This window comes from Lepidochelys kempii, chromosome 15 (assembly GCF_965140265.1).
Source record: "Lepidochelys kempii isolate rLepKem1 chromosome 15, rLepKem1.hap2, whole genome shotgun sequence".
NCBI classification, from domain to species: Eukaryota; Metazoa; Chordata; order Testudines; family Cheloniidae; genus Lepidochelys; species Lepidochelys kempii.
Window position 1 is genome coordinate 31,087,627 of NC_133270.1, and position 22,091 is coordinate 31,109,717.

General features: G+C 51.9%; 1 protein-coding gene across 8 annotated transcripts in view; it reads left to right on the top strand.

Annotated features, from left to right (window-relative positions):
- The first annotated feature begins 16,358 nt into the window (after positions 1–16,358).
- Positions 16,359–22,091, top strand: part of LOC140898606 (aspartate beta-hydroxylase domain-containing protein 2) — a 48,017-nt gene continuing 42,284 nt past the window's right edge. For all 8 annotated transcript variants that reach the window (XR_012155038.1, XM_073312647.1, XM_073312650.1 and 5 more), the window contains exons 1-2: positions 16,359–16,457; positions 18,549–18,674. The gene's annotated coding sequence lies outside the window, so the exon portion shown is untranslated. The remainder of the gene's footprint in view (positions 16,458–18,548; positions 18,675–22,091) is intronic.

The following is a 22,091-nucleotide window of genomic DNA, read 5'->3' on the forward strand; positions in this document are numbered from 1 at the left end:
TGTGGGTGTCTCAACTGCAGGGACTCTTCCCCTTCCCCACCAGAAAAGCAGCCGGGCTCAGAGGCTTCGAGGCAGCCAGAACAATGGCAGCCAGTTTCTCCATTACACCTCAGCGTCACCTCATCTTGCCAGAGCCCCGGCCTAGCCCCTACCGCTCCTCAGCAGGCTTTAGCTGAGTGATCTGTTGGGGCAACAGCTGCACATGGCAGAATTCCAGGTATCGCTCTGACTCCCAAATCCGGCTCTTGAGGTCAGTGTCTGGAGGCACTGAGGTGACCCAAGGGCCTGGCTACGAAGCCACTGCTCTCTGATGCACAGCTTGGACAGCACATGCTGCCCACGTTGACTCTCCCCCACGTGCTGCAGAAGTGCCTTCCCCCCCATTTTGGAGTGGCACTAAAATTCCTCCTGCCTGCGATTCCCATCCGGCCCCATACAGCCAAGCGAGCAGCTCTCCCGCTCAGTCTCCAGCTCCCTGGGTCAGTACTGTAGCGGGGAAGTGAGGGCGTTGCTGTTATTTCTCCCCCCTGCACAAAGTGCCCCAACGTACCAGTCACAGAAACACAGGCCACTGTTCCTAGTGCAGAGTGGGGCACCAGCTGGGCTCCTGCCTGTCTACCTCTCTGGAGAGCCCTGAGGCAGGGCACACCGGGGAGTTACAGGTGTGTGATGTGTAGCTTCAGCCCCAGAGCAGCAGCCCTGGCTTCCTGCCCCCAGAGCTGGCTCCCCCTGCCCGGAGCTGCCCCAGACTCTGTGGAGTTGATTACATGGACCGTGTGTGTGCAGGAAGGGCAGATGTTCCTGCAGCAAGCTGGGTGCAGGCTGAGCAGGTGCTGGAGGTCTGACGGCCCGCTGCCCGTGGCTGGGGAGGGTGAGGAGGCCCGTGGCTGGGGAGGGTGAGGAGAGCAGCTGCATGCCTGGGTCGAGCAGGGAGTGGCCGCCCCACCTCCAGGCTGGAGAGCTGCCTGCCAATACTGCAGTGCCGAGTGCGCACAGCCCGTGCTCCCCGGCCGTGTGATCGGATTGTCAGGCAGCTCACGTTGGTCGCCTGCTGGCTTGAGTTGCCACATTAGAGCCTGCGGAGCGACTTTCTGCTGGGAGTGACAGACTCAGATGGAAATCGATTGACCTTATCACTGGTGCAAACGAGCCCAGGCTGGCGGAGGCCGTGTGGCCATCATGGGGAGGGGGCCGACACACCGGCTCCTGCAGCCACCTCTGCACGGTTCTGCAGCCCCTTGCGGGAGGCGGAGGGATTGAGAACGCAGGTGTTCTGCTCACCCTGGGACCACACGCTGCTCCTGCCTGATGAGCGGATTGTCCCCTAGCCCCCATCGTCTGCTGGGTGCTGCACAGGGCCCCATGAATTGAGAACCTGGATCTAACCCAAGAGTGCTACGCCTCCCAGTGCCCCACACCGCAGGGAGCTCACTGCTCACCCCCATTAGTCCTCAGCCAGCTCGCAGGTTCTCCCCCTTTTCACTAAGGGGCTTAAAGCATTGCTGGCCCATTTTTGCCCAGATTCCTGCCTTTACCTTCTAGCTAACTGCTTTCCTGCTCCTTTTCATGCCAGGTCATGACCCGGGCCCTGGCCATATGAAGCGGCTGGATACTCCCCCTGCATCCAGGGGTGTCTGTGAGCAAGCTCTCAGGCTTGGGCTCCTTGCATTTTGCGTGCTGCAAGCCAGGAAGATGGGGGAAGGATCTGTGTGCAGGGCCCAGCAGTGAGTGTAGCTGAGTAGATGGGATTCTTACATCAGTAGGGCCTAAGAAATCACAGCCTTGGCTGGGCTGTGCTTCCCAGCCAGCGAGAGGGGCTGACGCCAAGTCAGAGCTGCTTGGCAAGAGCATTATTTATTTGGATTTACATACAGCATTAAAGCAGTACTGGCCAAATAGGTTCATTTATAATTACTCATAATCCTCTTCCAGCATTTACAACCCTCCGAGTTGTTGGGTATTTAGTGCTAATCTGCAAAGGGGCAGCATATTGCTCTGGTCCAAGGCCCATTTCTCTGCTCACCCAGCCCCTCAGCTCTAACGTGCTGACCCATCAGCTGCAAGAGTCCATCTGTGTCAGTGCATCTCAGTCCTGACCCACAGCCCCCACTGCCATGCCAGAGATGGGCTCCCACCCACAGCCCTGATGATGCAGCTCATTCCCCAGGCAGGGCCGTCCCTACTATTCCCGTCCTGGGGCTCCCCCACCCACAGCTTTGCTGATGCATCACCATCCTAATACACAGTCCCCACTATTCCAGTCAGGAGCCTCCCACACAGAGCTCTGCAGATGCATCTCAATCCCAACTCACACGTTCTGCAAACCTCTCCCTGTTCCAGCCCTCGGCTCCCACACACCATTCTGCCAATGCACCTCAATCCCAAACCACAGCCCCCCTGCTATTCCAGTCTTGGATCCCCTGCCCACGGCTCTGCTGCTGACCCCCCAGCAATCTCCTGAGCTGGGAACAGATACTTACAGATAACACAATCTGCACATTTTATCTGGAATTTACAAAATGATGGCAGAGACCTATTTCCTCCTCTCCCTGCTCTGATGATGGTGCTGGAAGGACGTAGCATCATTAGCTACCAATTCTGCAACCTGTCCTTTGCTCTTCTTCCATGCAGCAGTGCCGAGATCCACAGCTGAGTCCCCCGGGCCCTATGGATACCTGGGGTGGATGGCCCCAAAGTCTATGATGGTGAGACCATCCAGGACATTCCCATGAGGCGTGAAGGCCACTTGGGAAGATCAGGCTGCGTGGGGCTTTGACAAGGTGTACTTGTTTATATGCTGTAGCTACAAAGCAGCATAAATTGGCTCAGACTCATCAGGTCGCATCCAACGTTTGCCCCCATGTGGCCTTATCACCGCTACCCAGCCCACCTCTCCTTTTGTTTTTTAAGACTACTTGTTGTGTCTTGGCTTAAATAAGATCGTAAGGTCTTCAGGATCAGTGTCTTCCCATGTATCTATACCAGTGGTTCTCAACCCCTGGGCCACTTGCGGCCCAATCAGCACACAGCTGTGGCCTGTGTGACATCCTCAGGGCCATACAGGCAGTATAGCTATAGTGTGGATGCGGCCCACATAACACAGAGAGAGCTGCATCTGCAGCCCACAATGATAAATAGGTTGAGAACCTTGATCTATACAGTACCCAGCGGGGTCCTGATCCAGGTTGGAGCCCCATGAATGCTACTTGAAAACAAATAATGAGCTGATCTAGATCTGACTAGCAGACTGGACAATGAATTCTACAATTCCGTATCCCACCAGGCCTAGACTAGACCGTACAAGACAACCTGGGAGGGGCAAGAGGTGGGTAAAACACCAGATGCCGCTGGAAGAGTCTGCATGCAGTTCAGAAGCTCTGGTATAGGTTAATTTCTTTGTCTGCTGTCACTAATTCAGAAAAGCCCCTGGTGCTCAGTCAATTACCTTCTGAGATGGCACCTCAGAGAATGGCTGGGCCCTGGCAATGTGTCCTAGGAAATTCAGGAGTTAGTGACTTTTAAACTGTAACCTGAAATCCACCCTCTGTGGCTGGGGCAAGAAGCCTGACACCTTACGGGTTAGCAACCTTGATTGTGCTTGCAGAGCTGCAAAGCCACCAGCAGCCCCCGCTCCAGAGCCCTGTGAGCAGCATGGGGCCTTGCAGGACGCTCTCTGGGATGGCAGGTGACACCCAGTTGCTGGGAGGGGAAAGGGCCTGATGCTGTTGCCACTGACTCAGAAGGTGAGTCAGGCAGAGGAAAGGAGTTTGTGGATGTTGGAAAAGTCTGAGAGCAAAACGGGCTTGTTTGCTAAACACCAGCAGAGCTCCAGGTGGGATCTGGGGCTACGTATGTGACAGGAGGAGGCAGTGTCACTTCCCCCGCACACCCTGACGAAGTGCAGCACAGAACCAGGATCCCCGCGCAGTGAGAGCACAATCCACAGTCACTCTGGGCCAAGCCCAGACAGGTCCCCAGCCGAGTGCAAAGGATGGGACATTCCAAGCAGAAAGCCTTGGGACCCAGTAATGCCTCCTCGGCACCACCCAGTGAGACACGTAACCCAGCAGGTGCCAGTGGCAGGATTCCAGTGCCCTTTCCGACCAGCGTTCAGGCTGGCAGAGCCAGGATATCTTTAGCATCCCTAGCATAGAAACAAGCAATCCCAGGCAACCTGTCCGAGGACACAGGGAGTCAGCGCAGAGAGCCCAGGCAGTAGCTGTGCTCTAACCACTAAACCCCACTCCCCTCCCATAGGCCAGAAGAGGGGAAAGTGTGGCTCTGTGCCCGCCCTGCGTTTGTCACTCCACAAAGGCCAGGCTGAGACCACCACATGCCGGCTCCCACTCGCTGGCACCGGAACGGGGTAGGCAAGGGCGTGCACAGCTCTGCCACATGCTGCCCGTCCCAGCTTTGCTGGTGTCCGTGGTGACACGATAAGCCTCTTTCCGAGGGAAAGCTTTGGGGCCTGATTTCCCGAAGTGCTGGGGACGGGCGGGAGGCGAGCTGGCCCAGTCTGGCCTCTTTCACTGCCACAGAAGAGAAGGGGCTAGGTTACTGACCAAGGGACAGGCCCCAGGCCTGCACACTGACCCATTTGTGGGTCCTTCTCTCAGCCCCTGCCCACCCCGGGCTGCCCAGGGAAGAACAGGCAGGGAACTTGAACCACAGAGCACTCCAGGCTCTGGTCACAGCCAAGGGGCCAACACCAGACGGGCACAGAACAGTGGCAAGTGCTGGCAGTGAAACTGCCAAGCGAACCTGAGGCTGCCTGCATCCCCCTGCGCCTCCCACACACGAGTCTAATACAATAATCCTGCGTGCTGGAGCTGGGCATTTAAAGTAGGCTGTAATGTGAAATGAGATGATAACCTCATTTAACAGCTGTCAGACTAATGTGCTGGAGTGGGAAATGAAACCGATGCTCAACATGGAACGCTCCCTGGGGAGGCAAATTAGGGTTATTTTTACTCACAGATTGGGGTGGAGGGGAATAAGGAAAAAAATATCTATGTTCTCACTTCTCCTGGGTGACGTGACACAGGAGGTAATCTCTTGCCTCCTGCTTTGCGCCATGGCTTAGCCTTTGTTCTGACACCAGCAAAAAGGGGGATTGGCCTCTGGATTCTCCGTCTCTATCACACTTCACCTGAAGCGGAGAATCTCAGAGCATTTATCTGCCAGCAATCTTGTAGGTGATAGGGCTCTGTGCTGGGTCCAGGAGCAGCGACTGCATGACTACAGGAGTCCCCCACAGGCCTGGTGCTGATGGGAGATCTCCTGGGACCTTTTGTCCTCCAAAAGGGTTGTGTTGCATTAGTACAGAGATCATGGTAAGCTATGTAAGGTCTCAGCTATATGTGCCCTGCATACCTATGGCAACTGATAACTAACTGCTTATAACCCCTGGAATTCGGTTGCACCAGGCTGGACCCAGCTGCTCTACCTAGAGCAAGTGGTACCCGTCTTCCTCCTTGCCTGGGGTCTCCACCGAAAAAGCAGAACCTGGCATAGAAATAGCAAGATGCTGGCCCACAGAGACACCCAGCTGAATCCTTCCCCACTCCCCCGAGAGCCACCGGGGGGGGGGGGGGGAACTCTTTGTGGGGAGCTGAGGGAAAGGGAACGAGTAAAGAGACCCGAGTGACAGGTGGCTGGTTTTGTCAACCGTGTCAGCAAAAGCCTTGGCTTAGGAGGACACCTTCCTTGTTGACTGCAGAGAGGCATTCAGCAGATGCTTCCCCTGTACAATTCCTTTGCTTTAACCAGGTCCCCCTCAGCCGGGGCTGAGGACAGTTCATGGTCTCCTGCACGTTGGACACCTTGTGGTTTTACCCCTTATTAATCTTTGGCAGCTGCTTGCCTCCTGACTGAAAACTAGATCTTGCCATGCAAGAGGCTGGGTGTCCTGGATAGACTGCCTGGGGCTTGGGCAGCTCTCTGCAGAAGAGCAGCAGCTATTGCTGTCTTTAGCAGAGGTACTTTGAAAACCCCACTTCTTGTAATGAGGGGGATGAGTATGAACCAAGCATGGGACTCCACCACTCCACCGGGAGATCAGTCGATGGAATAATCTTGCACTCACTCTTTTGCGTGCTCACAAAGCTTTTCCTGATAAGACTGCCTAAAGGTCGTTCCCCGCCCTTATATTCATCCACTACTCTCCCCCAATGCATTGCCATAGTCAGCAATCCCACCACCCCCTCAGTAGCATAACTTGGACTGTCATATGCTTTCCCTCGGCATCATCCAGCCCAGTGATATCTATTTCGCGTTTCCAGTCATTCTCTCTAACGCAGCCCCTGAAGCATTTAATTATTTCCCCTTCTGCCCAGCAACCCCAAATGCAAATAAAAGTACAACCCCGTAGACCCAAAGTAATCCCCACAGCCCAGGCATAGGGGAGAAGGTGCAACCAGCCCTGTGACTGCCAGCCCCCATGATTAGGCTCCTCCCCCCATTCCTCCCCAATCAGCTCGTTCCTCAGCAAGCATTGCATAGGTGGTACCCAGAGGGCAGGGCTAGCTCCATTTCTAGCTAAAAGAAGGAAGTCTCAGGTGGCCCAGCCACCCTCTCATAGCTACGTTCTGCACTGTAGGAATTGGATCTGCTTTCCCAGCCCCTTCTCAGCTGCAGCAACTGGAGCCTGAATGGCTGGCAGTGCTGCTCAGGCTAACCAAGTGCACCTGAGTGACCTAGCAGCCACCAGTTAGTTACTAACTGAACTCAGCTGCCAGCCACTTTCAGCAGGGCAGGGGCCAGTACTGCTCCCAGCCACCGAGAGAGGCCGGGATTCACCTTGGTGCTAGGCCTGTTTCTTCAAGGTGCTGCAGTGAGCACCTGTGGCTCTCCCTGACTTTAGCAGGAGTTATGGGTGCTCAGCACTGCTGAAGAGCAGGTCCAAGGGGTCTCAAGTTGGGTTGCCCAAAACAGAGGCCCCAAACCCTGGGGCTGCCTTTCAGACAGTGGCTGTGTATGTGCCTCATGGGGAGAACTTGTTCCCCCATACTTCCCCAGCAGCTTAATGGATAACAGCCACCCACAAACAGGGCCGAAAACAGCAGCCGGTGGAGGTGAGGTGCACTGGGGCAGTGACTGAACAAGAGCTGGGGCTGAGGAGGGTTTAACTCCTGGCTACGTCATGGTAAACTCCTTTGAAAGAAAGAGGGGGTGTGCTGTAGCAAAGCCATGCAATGCAAACAACAGCCTCCTAAGTACTAACACATCACGCCCAGGGCGCTGAGCTGAGACCCTAGCTCTGAAAACCACAGGCTGCTGCCACCCCTCGAGCTGCAGTCAGGCTCCTTTACAGGTGCTAGTAGCAAGTTCCTTGTCCTCTCTGGCCGGCTCACTAGAGGGCACCATCAGCGCGCCACAGAGCCAGGGCGTTCTCAGGCTGCAGCGAGATGCTCCCCACGCCCTGTCTCCCTTGGCCGGCGTGAGTCCCTGCGTGGAGCAAGGCTGTGGATTGCACTGCCAGGGGAAATGTCACGAGTGTCCTTCAGGTGGCTTGCGGCGAGTGGGTGCCCCAGACTTCGGTCTGCTCTGTGATGTATGAAGACTGTCTGCTGTGCTGGCGATTGGGGTGTTTCCTGCGGGATAAGCACAGTGGTTTAGTTTAATGGGGGCTGTAAGGAAAAACAAGGACAAAGAAAGGCCACTTCTCCACAAACTCTTGAGGGCTGTCAAGCAACAGTGCCCAGACCATTAGCTGTGTGATGATTTTACCTCCTCCCTAGCCAACCTGCAAAACTAATTTTTCCAGAAGGGCCAAAGCCTAGGAACAGTTGAGATCAAAAGGACTATGGCAGTTTAAGAAGGAAGCTGTTCCAGGGGAATTGTTTGGGAGAACCAGAGTAGGATGCAAGCATCTGCTGGCACGTCTGAAGAAGCTAGGTTACGTTGGGGGAAGGTAAAGCATTACGTACGATAGACCTGCCTATAGGTGGTTTTAAAATCCTTTTTTCTCTAGTGCTTTTGTTCTATTGCTAAAATATACAGTGCTCTGGTGTCAGACAGCTGTCTACTGACCATCAACACCACTAGGCACAGCCACTCAGAACCGCAGGTGCCAGAACTCCGTGGGAGGGCTGGGTAAGCATGCTGGATCTACAGGGTGCTGACCCCGGGCCTGGTCTAAGGGTGGGAGAATTCCAAAATTCCAGCCCAGGAGAGGTGAAGGCACCAGGCCCGACACCTGAGGGGTGCACTCAGAGACCAGAGAGGGGCAGAGTGTTGGATCATATTAAAGAAGTTCTGTATTAAAGTCACAAATGAGTTTGATTCCCCATAGTTTCAATTCCAGGGTATTACTAATTAAGAGGTCTCTTGGTTTTTGGTGCTGTTTCTCTCCCTCTATGTGTGAAACTTGCAAGCTGCTAATTGTGTTAGTACATTCTAAGACAGAGTCTGTTCTCAAAGCAATTCACAGAGAGAGAGACTCAAAGCAATACTCTAACAACAGAAACAGCACCCAGAGACTCCCCGCCCTTTTGTTGTATTAACAATTGTGATTAAAATAGAGATAGAGGATGTATGTGGATGGATGCTTGGTGTGGATAATAACTGAATGATCAGGGAGGTGCCAGCCTAAGAATCCAGTGTCCATCGGCTGAAGAAGGCGTCAAGTGGAAATAACCAGAGGACCCCACCCGGAGGGCAGACTGGAATCCACCCAACAGCCTCAAGAATGGGAGAACCAAAGAACAAGATAACATCTTGGAGCCGTCAGGAATGTGCTATCTGCTGATTGATTCAGCAACAGCATGATGAAGCAATTCCCATAGACTGGCATAGGAAGAAATTCCTATAAAAATAGACTCTAAAAAGTGAGAACTTTGGGGTCTGATTCTGCAAACCAACTTCCAGGAGCATCAGATGAGCATCTGACAAGGCCCTGCTCCCTCCTCATGTCCAGGCCACCTGGCCAGTGGCTTGGCATGAGCAACTCTAAGGCTGGTAACTATGATAACAACCTTGCAGAACCTGTGTGTGTGTGTGTGTGTTTGTATGAATGAATGTGAGAATAAATATGAGATTGAATGGAATGTTATAGCTATAACTAACTGCTTACTATGATTCTTTCTGTATTCACAATAAATGTGGTATTTTGCCTTTTTCCCTTTAATAAGATCCTGCTGGTTTTTATTTTATTGGTACAACATTTTGGTGGAGAATTGCGAAAGGGGGAATATTGGTAAAAAACCTCAGTTATTGTAAATATTGGTGTGCACACCGCCAGCTCTAGTGAGCTAGGCATTTCTATTAGGTTAACCAGACCTGCTGGCCTCCGAGAAGGTAGCAGGGGACCTGCTGGCCTCCGAGAAGGTAGCAGGAAAAACAGATTAAACCAGACCTGCTGGCCTCCGAGAAGGTAGTAGGGAAAACAGATTAAACCAGACCTGCTGGCCTCCGAGAAGGTAGCAGGGGACCTGCTGGCCTCCGAGAAGGTAGCAGGAAAAACAGATTAAACCAGACCTGCTGGCCTCCGAGAAGGTAGCAGGGGACCTGCTGGCCTCCGAGAAGGTAGTAGGGAAAACAGATTAAACCAGACCTGCTGGCCTCCGAGAAGGTAGCAGGGAAGAACAGGTTAACTGGACCTGCTGGCCTCCGAGAAGGTAGCAGGGAGAAACAGGTTAACCAGACCTGCTGGCCTCCGAGAAGGTAGCAGGGGACCTGCTGGCCTCCGGGAAGGTAGCAGGGGAAAAACGCATAGATTAAGCTATGATTTCAGAATCTAGGCTGTGTCACTTGCTAAGTAATACCAGCAGTGACAAAGAGATTGAAATATCCATGTTAAGATGTTTAAAAGAAAACAGGGTAAGCCAGTACTAGAGGGAGGAATGGAGTCAGAAGGAACTCCAACCTCACCTTTTGTTAAAGAAATTACACCTTTTAAACAAATCCTTCAAAAATTTGGGCACAGTCCTTGGACTAAACAAGCCCTAGCTGATGTCTGCACTATTTCGGACCTAGAGGATAGATTGGCTCAGTATATCCTCATATACAAACCTTCTAGTGCTGCCAAAAGAGATGCAGCAGCAATTTGGTTGTTGTGGGAGGCATGTAAGGATTCTTCCCTCCGCTTGTCTTCATGTAAAGAGGAAAAGGCACAAATGGAAAAGGGAGCAGACAATTGGAAGGTGCTGGCTACAAATATCCAAAGCCAGCTGAAAATAGTGAAAGAGGCACTCCAGGAATACAAAAAGAGTGAAAAAGTTAACTCTGCAGAGGCTGGAGGGAGGCAGGTAAAGGGGGAGAAGGTCCTATGTACGGCACCCCCAGGCATAATTACAAAGAGAAAAGAGAGTAAAAAAAAAAAAAAAAAAAAAAAAAAAGTTAACTCTGCAGAGGCTGGAGGGAATTAAGCAGTTAAACTTTGTATTTCACCCAAACAACTTTTAACCAAAAATGTTAAAAAGGAAAAGTGTTAGAGCACTCTTGGTTTCTTTGCAGCCATTCTGAAAGAAAAATGGGCCCTTTTCCAAAGGAATGTCTGTAAATTAGCCAGGCAAAAATAAACTATCTGATTAAAATCATTTGACTGGACAATTTAGTCAAATTTGCTAAAAGAACATAAGAGGGTTCTATTGGAACTTAACTGCCTCAAATGTATAAAGGGAATGTAAGATGTAAAAAACAGAGCAGTGTGGAAGGGATGTTAAGGAAAAGAAAATGTGTATGTATCTGTCTGAGTGTGTGTAAATATGTAAAGTTCTAAGGACCAGTTAGTTTTGTTTTTGTTTTAAATAATGCCACTAAAAATCCATTTGACTCTTTAATTCAAAGTTGCAAAACTGACAGACCTTTTTGCTAGACACAGGTAATTAGTGTTGTTTGGCTTTGGGATTTGGCATTTAACCCTTAAAAGGTAACTCAATGCTTTACAAAATTTAAAATGTTTTTAAGTTGTGGCTGCAGCAGGGCAGTCAAAATCAGGAGAATATAAAAAAAAAAATTTGGATTCTTTTTGTTTGTTTTTTGTTTGTTTTTGTAACAAAATAGCAGATGAGAGTTGTAGTAAAAAAAAAAAATTAAAAAAGACAGTGCCTCTCTGAAGCAACAGCAGGGGTGAGGTGCACAAAACAAAAAGGAGCAATGTTAGAAACACTGAGTCTTAAAATGGCTCTGAGTAATCAGACTGTCACTTTGATAAAGGTACATGAAAACTCTGTAAGAAAAAAAAAAAAGAAATAGTGACACCTTATGTAAAAATGGATCTGGATAATGTTATAGAAGTTAAACTATGGAAGGAATGTGCATTTGCCCCAGAACATGTGCAGGGTATATTGTAGAAGGGGCAAAAGAAATGCAAACATACCATGCTACTTAATTAAAATGCTATTAGGGCTCCAAAGGGAGCCACAATAGGTTGGGTTTTCTTTTTCAGATTGCTGTGTGTTTTGGAAGCAGAAGTTAAAAGTAATCAAAACTCTGGTGAAAGTTGATTGTGTCCCTTTTAAGATAGAGTCTCTGAGCTGCTGATGGCTTTAAATCCAAAAGCAGGAAGTTTCTGTGAAAATGCAAATTACCTAAATGATAAAGGAAGGAAAGAACTAGCAGCACAAAGGAGCTGCAGATAAAGGACATACCTGGTCAGCAAACAAATTGTCTAAATAAAAGGCATGGGATAACAAGATAATTTTAATACATTTAATGATAATAAGTATCCCTGTAACAACGTATAGTGTGTATGATTTTTGGAAAAATCCTTTAAGGTCGTGTGGTAATGATGCTTCTCAGTTATTACCTGTAAATAAAACTTAAAGCTTAACACAGCAGGAAAAACATTATAAACTTGGTCTGCTGTATAAGAAGGAAAACTCAGGGATTTAATGACTAAACAGTGGGATAATTTCCCCACAACCCTTAAAAGATAAAAGCCTTTGAAACCTGGCCTGCCTATAGAACAAAAACAGGAAAATATGGGGGCAATTTCTCTGTTTTGCCTGCAATCAGCAAGGGTATTTGTAAAAGAAATATTTTAAGCAATAATCTGCCACCCCAAAAGGGGTAGAAACATGTTCTTTTTGTCTTTCAGAAAATCAGGAAAAGCTGCCAGCTGAAAAGCAACCCAATACCATGAATCTACTGTCACAATAGAAATTGTGTTCTGTGTTCTATGTTTTGTCTTGTGTTTTGTGTTGTTGCTAGCACTGTTGTGTGTTTAAAAAAAAAAAATACTGAAGACCTGCAGGAACTTAAAAATAAATTAAGCTTTCTGTCCCAGCTACAGGACAGCCTGATACAAAAACAAGTACATGCCAATGTAGACTTGGTCCAAATTGGTCTGGGTAACCTAAAAGGCCAATGGAATCTTTAGTAATGGCTTAATACTACCACATGGCTTATCCATAAGAAAAAAAAAATATTAGAAATAGGAAACTACACAGCCATAGCTATGGGATGCACTGAAATGCAGATACTTGCACTAGCTACTTTGGAACACAAAATGTTCTGGGTCATATTGGGAAATATTAAGGGTTTGGTGCATTTGTTAAAACAAAGAAAGAGATCATTGTTTGACACTTATCAATATGAATGGATGCAATATGTTTCCAGTATTGTAAACCAGACTTGTTAATGGGAGAAATTGTTGTCAAAATTGCACACTAACAGTTCCTGGAGGCAAAGGTATTGAAGGTTAACCCACTCCCCATATTACACATGGGATCCTTCTGGCTACCCTGGACCTCGAGCCAGTGGGCTGGGGAGGGAGGGAAGCTATTGGACACTAGAGGTTGTACCGAATGGACTCCTCAAAAGTGGGTGTGCCTCACCTTGCCTGTTGCCCCAGAACCTTGTAGTAAAGATACATCACTAGGATCATGTATGTGGCATGAATTGGAATCACAAACTCAAATTGCCTCACAGTACTTTCTCTTGAATAGGCTACATAGAAAGTGACACTGACGATTATAAATCTTAGTGTCAAAAGGGGGATTATGTTGGATCATATTAAAGAAGTTCTGTATTAAAGTCACAAATGAGTTTGATTCCCCATAGTTTCAATTCCAGGGTATTACTAATTAAGAGGTCTCTTGGTTTTTGGTGCTGTTTCTCTCCCTCTATGTGTGAAACTTGCAAGCTGCTAATTGTGTTAGTACATTCTAAGACAGAGTCTGTTCTCAAAGCAATTCACAGAGAGAGAGACTCAAAGCAATACTCTAACAACAGAAACAGCACCCAGAGACTCCCCGCCCTTTTGTTGTATTAACAATTGTGATTAAAATAGAGATAGAGGATGTATGTGGATGGATGCTTGGTGTGGATAAACTGAATGATCAGGGAGGTGCCAGCCTAAGAATCCAGTGTCCATCGGCTGAAGAAGGCGTCAAGTGGAAATAACCAGAGGACCCCACCCGGAGGGCAGACTGGAATCCACCCAACAGCCTCAAGAATGGGAGAACCAAAGAACAAGATAACATCTTGGAGCCGTCAGGAATGTGCTATCTGCTGATTGATTCAGCAACAGCATGATGAAGCAATTCCCATAGACTGGCATAGGAAGAAATTCCTATAAAAATAGACTCTAAAAAGTGAGAACTTTGGGGTCTGATTCTGCAAACCAACTTCCAGGAGCATCAGATGAGCATCTGACAAGGCCCTGCTCCCTCCTCATGTCCAGGCCACCTGGCCAGTGGCTTGGCATGAGCAACTCTAAGGCTGGTAACTATGATAACAACCTTGCAGAACCTGTGTGTGTGTGTGTGTGTTTGTATGAATGAATGTGAGAATAAATATGAGATTGAATGGAATGTTATAGCTATAACTAACTGCTTACTATGATTCTTTCTGTATTCACAATAAATGTGGTATTTTGCCTTTTTCCCTTTAATAAGATCCTGCAAAACTAATTTTTCCAGAAGGGCCAAAGCCTAGGAACAGTTGAGATCAAAAGGACTATGGCAGTTTAAGAAGGAAGCTGTTCCAGGGGAATTGTTTGGGAGAACCAGAGTAGGATGCAAGCATCTGCTGGCACGTCTGAAGAAGCTAGGTTACGTTGGGGGAAGGTAAAGCATTACGTACGATAGACCTGCCTATAGGTGGTTTTAAAATCCTTTTTTCTCTAGTGCTTTGGTTCTATTGCTAAAATATACAGTGCTCTGGTGTCAGACAGCTGTCTACTGACCATCAACACCACTAGGCACAGCCACCCAGAACCGCAGGTGCCAGAACTCCGTGGGAGGGCTGGGTAAGCATGCTGGATCTACAGGGTGCTGACCCCGGGCCTGGTCTAAGGGTGGGAGAATTCCAAAATTCCAGCCCAGGAGAGGTGAAGGCACCAGGCCCGACACCTGAGGGGTGCACTCAGAGACCAGAGAGGGGCAGAGGGGCAGCTAGCTCCATAACTGGGACAGGTGGGGATTGGCATGTCTGGGGAAAGCTCAACTAGAAAAGTACCAGGATTGTCCATTCATGCTTCAGGCAACACCCTGTCCTTCACCTTTTTCCTACCCCGTGTTCCCCAATTGTCAGAGCAGGGTCAGCTCCTGTATGGACTGGCTTGGCTGGTCCCATGCTGAAGCACTAGATTCTGACAGGTACTTGGGTTTGGAATCGTACCCTTAGGAGTCTATTCAGAGCAAGAATTTCCCATAAGTGAAGGACTCAAAAGTTAGAATATTGCTAGATTGTCAGTGAATGCATGACATCCCCCACCCACCAGGCATCATCCACTGGGTTTGAACTCAGGCCTTTCAGCACAGACCTCTGTCACCTGAGAACTGAGATAAAGGAGGAAGCACATTAGCTAGCAGGAACATAAAAATTGCCAGAATGGATCAGACCTATCATCCATATACTCTTGTATCTTGTCTCCAACAGTGACTGGCATGAAGTGCTTTCTAGGAAGGAGAAAGGAACCCTGCAGTAGATACATGTGGGATTATTTACTCACTAGGGAAGTCCCCTTCTAGCCCCTAAGAATTAGAAATAGGCTTACACCCTAAAGCAGGATTTATATCCCTTTTAAAACTCTGTTGTTAGAATTAACTGTTACAATGCTGAATATTCTTGATAGCCTTCAGTCCCTCTTTGAATCTAGCAAAGTTCTTGACCGTGACTATGTCCTGTGGCAGTGAGTTCCACAGTGGAATCACACACACAGTGAAAGTATTTCCTTTCATCAGTTTTGAATTTGCTGCCTTTTAGTTCAACTGAACACTTTAGTTCACTTGCCCTGCACATGTAGTCCCAGGCTAGGCCCCACAGACTCTCAGGAATATCAAATGCTGCCCATGATGTGGTGAGACCAAGGGCCTAGTAACCACTCTGGCCATCTGGCTCCCAGTGCCCATCGCTCAGGTCCCCTTGTGCGGGACCCTGTTCCTGTCCATTTACAGCCTGGGGCTCAGGCCATGGTTGATACAGGACATGGCTGCTGTGCACTGTTCTGCCCAGACCTGCCAAGCCACATGCCCAGGCCCTGCTGGAGCTTCATTCCTAGCATAGGTATGAGTTGGGGATTCCTACAGCGACTCCTCCCTGGATGCTGTGGTGCTCCCACCCCATGGCTCCCTGCAGCCCCAGAGGGGACAGCGCCTTGCAGCCAGGGGATGGGCTGGGAGCCAGGGGTTGTGTCCCTGAGGGAAGGGGGCCCACTCAGTGGAAAAGCCATTGTGGGGGGCCCCCTACACGGGGCTGGGCTCCTGCTCCTCTGGGGGACTTGCTATCATGGGCAAGGAGCGTCACAGGGGGAGCCCAGCAGCTTGGCCTGTACCATGGGAGGGTAGGAGAATAGGGAAACGTGGCTGATCTCTACCCTGAAGGTGACTGGGTGGATGCGAACCCAGCTCTGCCCACGGGGAGGGGATGGGGGGGGCGAGCTCTGCCCCCAGAGGGTGGGATGGAGGGAATGGGGGGGGGCGAGCTCTGCTGGGGGGGAACAGGGGCAAAGGGGTGGCCGAGCTCTGTCCCTGGGGGAGCTGGGGGCAATGGGGAGGCCTGGGGGCAATAGGGGACGAGCTCTGCCCCGGAGGGAGGGAAGGAATAGGGGCAATGCGGGGGCCGAGCTCTGTCCCTGGGGGGAGATAAGGGGCAACGGGGGGGCCCGAGCTCTGTCCCGAGGGGGGAATAGGGGCAACGGGGGGGCCGAGGGGCTCTGCCCCGGGGGGGGAGCACCGGGGGGGCTGAGGGGCTCTGCACCGGGGGGGCAATAGGGGCAACGGGGGGCCAAAGGGCTCTTCCCTGGCGGGGGGGGCAATAGGGGCAACGGGGAGGGGGGGCCGAGGAGCTCTGCCCCGGCGGGGGGGGGGATTAGGGGCAACGGGGGGGCCGAGGGGCTCTGCCCCGGGGGGAGGCGGGGCCGGGCCGGGGCCGAGGCGGGGCGGTGGCGGCGGCGGGGCCCCGCCCGCTCGGGCTGCCGGGAGTTGTGGTCCGCGCTGGCGGCGGAGCGGGCCGGGGCCGGGGCCGGGGCCGAGCCGAGCCGAGCCGAGCCGAGCGGCCGCGGGCGGCAGGTTGGTAGCGGCCCCGCGGCGCGGGGAGCCCGGGGGGTGGCGGGGAGCCGGGCCCGGCCCCGCGGCTGTAGGGCTCGGGGCAGCGTCCCCCGTCACCCCGGCCCGCGGCCTGGCCGGCTCGGGGCGCTGCCGGGAGGGGGGGCTGCCCCCCAACACAGGGCCTAGGGCCGGGGGCGGAAGGGGGGGCTGCCCCCCAACACAGGGCCTAGGGCCGGGGGCGGGAGAGGGGGGCCTGCCCCCCAACACAGGGCCTAGGGTCGGGGGCGCTGCCGGGAGGGGGGGCTGCCCCCCAACACAGGGCCTAGGGCCGGGGGCGGGAGAGGGGGGGGCTGCCCCCCAACACAGGGCCTAGGGTCGGGGGCGGAAGGGGGGGCTGCCCCCCAACACAGGGCCTAGGGTCGGGGGCGCTGGCGGGAGGGGGGGCCTGCCCCCCAACACAGGGCCTAGGGCCGGGGGCGCTGCCGGGAGGGGGGGGCTGCCCCCCAACACAGGGCCTAGGGCCGGTGGCGGGAGAGGGGGGGCTGCCCCCCAACACAGGGCCTAGGGCCGGGGGCGCTGCCGGGAGGGGGGGGCTGCCCCCCAACACAGGGCCTAGGGCCGGGGGCGCTGGCTGGAGGGGGGGGCTGCCCCCCAACACAGGGCCTAGGGCCGGTGGCGGGAGAGGGGGGGCTGCCCCCCAACACAGGGCCTAGGGCCGGGGGCGCTGCCGGGAGGGGGGGGCTGCCCCCCAACACAGGGCCTAGGGCCGGGGGCGCTGGCTGGAGGGGGGGGCTGCCCCCCAACACAGGGCCTAGGGCCGGTGGCGGGAGAGGGGGGGCTGCCCCCCAACACAGGGCCTAGGGCCGGGGGCGCTGCCGGGAGGGGGGGGCTGCCCCCCAACACAGGGCCTAGGGCCGGGGGCGCTGGCTGGAGGGGGGGGCTGCCCCCCAACACAGGGCCTAGGGCCGGTGGCGGGAGAGGGGGGGCTGCCCCCCAACACAGGGCCTAGGGCCGGGGGCGCTGGCTGGAGGGGCGTGTGTCAGCCCCCCCAGAACCCTTTGGCACAGGGCCTAGGCAGGGGGCGCTGGCTGGAGGGGGGGCTGTGCCCCCCAACACAGGGCCTAGGATAGGGGGCGCTGGCAGGAGGGGGGTGCCCATGCCTGCCAGGACCCCCCAACACAATGTCTAGGATGGGGGGCACTGGCTGGAGGAAGGTGTCCATGCCCCCCAGGGTCCCTGGCCTAGGGCAGGGACCCTGGCTGGAGGGGGTGCTTGTGCCCCCAGGGTCTCTGGCATGGTGCCTAGGGCAGGGAGCCCTGCCGGTCAGGGCTGCCGAGGGATACCCGGCAGCGCCAAGGGGTGGCTTGCCCTGTTCGGGTGTTAACCGGGGGGGTCCAGTGCTCTGCCCGAGGCAGGGGGAGAAGCGGGGAGCTGGGGCTGCCCTGGTTGTTTGCCTACTTAGCCCCTGTGCCTCCAGCGAGAGATGCAGGCAAGTGGGGCAGCAGGTTGGCCGACAAATGCTAGGGAGCAAAGGAGGAGGCGGACGCTCACACCCAGGCTGCGAGTTCAGATTCCCATGGTGAGGAAGGCTGCAATGTCTGCTAACAGGGCACCCGGGCAGGGTCGTGACCCGCCTCATGGCACGCAGCCCCACGAATGCAGGTGGCTGCTGTAACCCTGCATTGTACCAGAGCAGTTTCATGCCTGGGACTGGGCGTGATGCTCGTGAATCCGTGTCATGCATTCCTCCCTCAGAGCTGTGGGTGCCTGAGACTGGCAGCTCACAAGACAGGTGTCAGTCTGCTTCTCTGCAGTAGATGCAGGATGCTAATGGGGCCTTAATACAGGCCCTGCGGGTGTAAATCAGAGGAAAGCCCAGAAGAGAGTTCCTTTGAGCTGTTGTTCTTGAGACTGGAGAGTTGTGAATGTGTCTGCCATCCGCATATGTCTTGTTGAGGCCCATCATCCCATGCTTGGCTGGGCACTTCATGACACCAGCACAATAGAGACATTTTGAAAAACAACCCTGGTGTTTCCAACATTGTGGTAACAGACAGCCTTCCCTGCCTCTCCCCAACACTTGTTTATGGTGAGGAGCTTCCCTCCCTGCAGTGAGAACAGAAGATTCCTCAAATGCGGGGCCTGGGACCGTACAGCAAATGACAACAAAACGCTCTCTTTGCTCCGTGGCGATCAGATCCAGAACCCAACAAGGTTGGGACCATGCGTGGTGCAAAGGTCAGTCTGTTGTTTAAAAACTGCCCAGTGCTCGAGTAAGAATCCTTTAGTTTAACTTTCTGCAGCCTCTAATCCTGCCTTGATTCGTTATGTAACATCTTTGCTGCGCATCATCTACGACAGCAAAGCTACATTTTACAACGTGTGCAGCTTCCATGTAATTTTAAATTGATTGTCTCTATTTTGAACTGATTCTGCAGTTTATTAGTAACTGATGCTGAAGCTGCTGGATTCCAGGCCACCAGATGCCTTTAATTAATAGACTGAGACTCAGTATTAAGGTAAAGAGTTTCAGTTTCATTGAATGCATCCAGCCAAACTGGCTAAACCGTTGCAAACAGACCTGCCCCTTAAGCAATAGTTCCTGTGTGGTCACTCTGCTTCAGTGGTCCCAAGCCCTGGTCTGAAGTGGAAAGGGGGTTTCTCCTGGCCTGCCAGTGGCACACACGCTTCTGGGAAATGGTTCTGAAGGCATTTCCTGCTGAGCCGGATGCTTGTTGGGGTGTGGCTGAAGAGTTATCCTTGAGGGGCAGGGCTACGGATGACTTTTCTCTGTGGTGAGAGTGATGCCCGTGGGTTCTGGTTTGGGTGATGTCCGCACTGGGGTAGTGCTCTCTGATGGATGGAGCAGGCACTTGTATCAGTCCAGGTAGAGACGTGTTTTTAACTCTGTTGACCTTCCCCATTTGATCAGACTGTGACATTAGCTGGTGTGGGTGGGGTATGCTGCCATGGGCCATGGGCATGAGTATGCCAGGTGATCACCCTGGAGCAGTCAGATGGACACCTCCTCCCTTTGCCTCCTTTGGGATATTAACTTTATCAATCCATGTATTAAAGAATTGCTTTGCAGTCACCTTGAACCAGCAACTTCTGCAGAAGTCGCCTTGAAACATAAAAATACTTTCAGTACAAATCCCTCCTTTGCCAAGTGCACCGGCTCACCACACACCCCAGGGAGCCCCATAACACAATTACTGATTTAAAGCCAAGACCTGTGTTCAAGGAGTCAGTATTTCAAAGGGATACAACAAGTGCCTCTCCAGCCCATCACAATTCACCGTTCCTTTGCAGACACTACGGAAGGTGCCGTATGCACTTTGAGGAATTCCCATTAAAGCCCCATGGCTGCACACAGCAGTGTGAAAACTGGGGAACAGAATGGGAGGAAAAGTTAGTTTTGCAAATGTACTTGTTCTAAAAGTGCCCTTTTCTAGTTTGGTAGAGAGCTGCCTCCGCCTTATGCCCCGACCTGCCAGGACCACAGCAACGGCATCACTGCACAGCCAAAGCACTTAGCCTGCTAGGCCATTTCACCAAGGACTAAGCAGTTTGTGCTTTACATAGAACTTGCTCTGCACAGAACAGTACAGAGGACCAGGAGGGTGTTTGTGCTGTCTCACCACTGCTGTGCAAGAACCTTCTCCCCTGCAGCTTTTGCCAGACTCTCTCTCCATCTACTTTAAAATATTTTCAGACAGCCCATCTCTCTCTCTCTCTTTCTCATTCTGTACCTCTACTGGTAGCTATTACATTTGAAGCTTTTGGGGGACATAGTTTGTACAGAAAATACTATTACAAGATAAATCATCTCTGTATAGTTGAGTAAAGTTATCAGCCACTTTATCCTCCAACTGCTTTATGGCATCTAAATGGCTAACTGCAGTGGATACACATGTCCATTCTCTGCTCTGCTAGCGCACTTCCTTTCCACTAATAGGAGTTACATTTTTGAAAACGTCCACATATTTAAAAACCCCAGCTGAGCTTTTGCCTTCATTCCCCCCTCCCCTTCCTGCTCCAAGATTCCCAGGGAGAGAATTCAGAGCAAACCAATGCGATAGTCAGAGAAGCTCTCTCCTGTTAAAGGAACACTTACACTCAAATCCACTTTGTAAATTCTCCATTCCATTTTCCTGTCAGGTGCTTGCAAAAGATCCTTGACAAAAGTGCAGGAACAGAGCAGCCATCTGGACTGGAACTTTGTAGGTATTGACCTTTAAAAACATTGGTTCTTTGTTGGTTTGCCAAAATAATTCTCAGCTGCCCCTCTACCTTGGTCTAATAGTATGAAGGAGCATGGCCTTCCATGAATGCACCTCGGCACCTTTTCAGCTTCCATTTACTGAACAGGAGCTGCTGTTGAAAGGGCAGGGAACTGTGATTTGCTTTATCGGTGATCGGCCTGCCTAAGCCAGTAACTGTGTGTTATGGTGGAGAGAGTTACAGAGTGGAATAGTACCTTCTGCTTGGCGGAATGGTTGGACTTTGGGGGAAGTCTGGCACAGTGGGCCCTGGATTTGCTCTAACCCTGAAGTGGAGAGAACCCCAGTCCAGGATTATGTATATTGTGGCAACTCCCAGAGGCTTCAGTAAAGATCACCACCTCACAGTGTGGGGTGCTATATAAAATATTGTGTATAATAAGACAGTTCCTGCCACAAAGAGCCTACAGTCTAATTAAAGACAATGCAACAAGTGAATAACAGAGAAAATGGGGAAGGAAGAATGGGGGTAAGAATAGATGGCTGCACAGACTTGCTATGGGCACACACACAGGATGGCTTCAGAGAAATTGAATGAAATTGAGATTTTTCAAATAAGATATAAACAAAATAGGTCTCAAGTCTGATTACCACGCAGGTGGGAATGAGGTTCCTATGACCCAGTTCTGGTAGAACAAGAGCTGGTGTGAACCCTTGCCCAGAGTGCACAGCGAACCCCATACCTTGTTGGGACTTAAATAAATTTGGTTAATTAGATAGGGGGAAAAAAAACCCTCCACCCCTCACACCCATCCACACTCACCAATTTATGCGTCTGCCCTTTCTGGTGTCTGCTAGTCACGGCAGTGCCCAGCTGTCAGAGAGGAACTGTTCCCGTGGCATTTCTGAGCCTGCCCAAAGCAGGCAGTATTGGGATCCTGTGAAAGACCCTCAGGACTTCTGCAGATTACAGCTTTGGATACTTCCTCAAGAGCACAGATGTCCGGGGCCTTGTCTGAACAGACCCTCTGGTCCTGGAGGAGCTCCCCTCTCTAGTAACTTCAATCCACTGCTTTGCTATACAGAGCCAAGGAGCGCTGTATGCTCCAGGGCGTCCCTCTCCCTGCTGCCCTGCAGGGGGCACTCATTTCCACTGTGTGTGTCTAAAATGAGAAAAGCTGGCCTTCCACCAAGATGGATTCTGTTGTTAGTAACAACCCGAGTGGTGGTATCTGTTCTCAGTGGAAAGCACTCTATTCCCTGGAAGGAGAGTCATTTCAGAGCCTTTTGATTGAAGTGTAGTCTGTGATGTGGTATGAGATACATCTGTTAAAAGAACATTCCCAGCTTTTCCCCTGGCTATGAATGGACCAGATTTTAGAAGTGATGCTGTAGCAGGCAGGAGGCAAGGATCAGGGGGAGCAGCACTGGC